Source organism: Octopus sinensis, linkage group LG9, assembly GCF_006345805.1.
Source record: "Octopus sinensis linkage group LG9, ASM634580v1, whole genome shotgun sequence".
Taxonomy (NCBI): domain Eukaryota; kingdom Metazoa; phylum Mollusca; class Cephalopoda; order Octopoda; family Octopodidae; genus Octopus; species Octopus sinensis.
In genome coordinates, this window is record NC_043005.1 from 104,011,271 (window position 1) to 104,014,635 (window position 3,365).

Genomic DNA, 3,365 nt, shown 5'->3' on the forward strand with positions numbered 1-3,365 from the left:
TAGAATGGCATCACATTTCTTCTCTAGCGATCAAGATGTTCAAGAGCTTGTGATTGGCACATAAAATTATGGCAACTGTTTTCGGGGATGACAAGGGTGTAATTTTCCTTTTCTGTGATACTTAAAAAGCTTAGAGAAGCCGTTGAAAGGAGGAGACTGAACAAGAATTTGAAAATGATCCTCTTTATCATGACCATACATCTTTGACCAGAAATCAGGTAATACGCAAATTGGACTGGTTAGTTGTATTCCACCCAATGTACAGGACAGATCTGGTGCACTCCATCTTCCATCTGTTCGGACTATGGAAGACAGCTTCAGCACCAGTGCTTTGGTGACTAAGAAATTGAGATAAAACATGTCTATTAAGAAGTGGTCGCAACTGTGAACAACTGTATATTTTCAAAGATGATTCGTGGATTGGATTCAACGTTGGTGGTAGAGCATCACTTGTGATGGTAACTAAGTTGAGTAATACTTTTGTATGGAGAAAAAGTTACAGTACCGAAATGAATAATTTGAACGACATGTTAATTAATAAAAATGATCTGCCTACTTTTACATAACATTCGGTCCCATCCACTCGGCTGCATGGTAAGATGTTTGCTTCCGAACTCATGGTTCCGGGTCCAATTCCACTGTGGCACATTGGGCAAATGTCTTCTACTATAGTCTCGGGCCAATCAAATCCTTTTAAATGGATTTCGTAGACAGAAATGAAAGAAGTCCGTCGTATATACATGCATACATACATATACATACATACATATATATATGTATATATATATATAATATATATATATATATATATATATATATATATATATATATATATATATATATATATATGTATGTATATTGTATATATATGTATTTATCACTTCACTTTGATCACTTTGACCGACCAGTCCGTCAGGCGTCCATTTGACACCGCTGGTCACAGCACGCTGTCCACTCCTCTCTGGATCGCGCCTTTCTCATCCACGTGATCCCAATCGTCCTCTTGAAATCGTCACTCCACCGTCGTGGAGGTCTTCCGGGTGGTCTTTTCCGCTCACGCGGGTACCACTCGGCAACTGCGTGCGTCCACCGATTATCGGTGAGCCGGGCGACGTGTCCAGCCCATCTATACTTGCTGCGAGTATACTCTGCGATGACATCTCTCACGCCGGACTTCCTTCTGATGATGTTGCTATTTATGTGCTCTCTCAACGAGATACCAAGCATTGACCTTTCCATGGCTCTTTGAGCCGTTATCAGTCTTTGCTCTTCTCTCTTTGTAGTAGCCCATGTTTCACTACCATATAACATTGCAGGCAGAACAGCACTGTTAATGAGGTTGGCGCGGGTGGCCCTGTCCAAACTTCCCCTGAGCACATCCCTTATGCCATTGAACGCCTTCCATCCGGCCCTTACTCTCCGTGAGATCTCCTTTTTGATATCCCGGCACATATTTACTTCCTGTCCCAGGTAGACATATTCTCTCACCTCCTCTATTTCATCACTGCCGATCGCCATTCGACCTGTTGGTACGTTGTCTGACCGCATGAACTTTGTTTTCATGCGGTTCATCTTGAGACCTATGTATTTATATATATATATATATATATATATATATATATATATATATATATATATATATATATATATATGTATATATATATGTGTGTGTGTGTGTGTGTGTGTGTGTGCGCGTATGTATATATGTATATATGTATATATATATGTGTATGTATATATTATATATATATATATATATATGAATGTATGGGTGTCTTTGTGTCTGTGTTTTTCCTCCACCACCGCTTGACAGCCGGTGTTGGTGTGCAAATATCCCTGTAACTTAGCGGTACGGTAGAGGAGATCAATAGAATCAGTACCAGGCTTCAAATGAGTACCCGGATTGATTCGTTCGACTAAAATCCTTCAAAGCGGTGCCCGAGAATTGCTGCAGTCTAATTACTGAAACAAGTAAACTTAAAAGTTAAAGTACATACATACATACATACATACATATACACACACACACACACACACATACACACACACACACCACACACACACACACACACACATATATATATATATATATATATAAGGAAAATTCCCCTTCTTCAGTTGCCATGGTTTCATCTACTCTGCGTTTCGAAGGTGAAGGCGATACGCATCTTCGATAGAAACTTTCCTTCCTGCGAAAAGCAAATCAAATAAAATTTGAGATCTTTTTGCAGAGGGGTAAAAATGGTAACAAAAACTGGACAGTAACGACAGTACAAAATATAAACAGTAAAAGACAGGACAAGGAGAATAACAAGACAAGAAGGGCTGTTAAGCCCAACGAAAAGAAGTATTGCGAACGCTATCTTTGAGGACGGCGAAGGAGCAAAGAAAATGCCGTCCACACTTCAAAGAAGTCAGGCCAGAAAGACAGTGGCAAAGCTCTCATCGCAAGTTAACGGCGGGAGGGAGGAGGAGGGGGAGAATTCGCGAAAAAAAACAAAAAACGAAGAAAACGAAAAAAAACAAAACAAACAGGGCTCAGGAATAGAAAAAGTCTTTTACGTTTCAAGCTCTTTTACAGAAAGGAACACAGAAAGAAACAAAGAGAGAAAAAAATGTGTGTAGTGGCTACCGATCTATCATGGCGACTCATCTTTGGATTAATTATAAATATATAATTAATCCAAACATGAACAAAGAGAAAACAGAACAGCGCGAGGACGTGGAACAAGTATAGTGTTATTGGACGCTCAGGAAAGGAAAGAAAGAAGAAGGATTTAACGTTTCGGGCGGAGCTCTTCGTCAGAAATATAGAAAAGGGAAAGGTCCTTGAAAGGGAAGACGGAGAAAGAAAATCGCCAACGATACACACGCGGTCACATATTGAAATGACCGGAAAGGAATGGGTGGAGAGAAAGTTCTTTCAAAGACAGGAGAGTGCAAGAGAAGGCGGTATGTGTGGGTATGTGCGTGCGCGCAGGTGTGTGTGTGTAATGATAGCACGTGTGTGCGTGTGTGTGGTTGTGGCTGTTTATCTATGTTTGTGGTTGGGTTTAGTATCGTTTAAGGTCACAGGAAGAATTTATAGTAAGAATTTTGGTAGAAGTGGCTGCCCGTTGTGTGTCTACCTACACATGTGCGTAGCAGAGTGGTCAGTAGGAGGTAAATATATATATTCGAACGGTTACTGAAAAGTTCATGGCTTTAAGGGCATCATGAAAGGCCTGGATGGAGGCTCAAACTTTCGAGTGCTTTTACAGGGCTTAGAAGATTTGAAGGACCGCTGCAATAAGTGTGAACCTGAAAGAGGAGAATAAATCCTTAAAATGTTTTAGCCCGAAGGCCGCGGCCATGCTGGGGCGCCA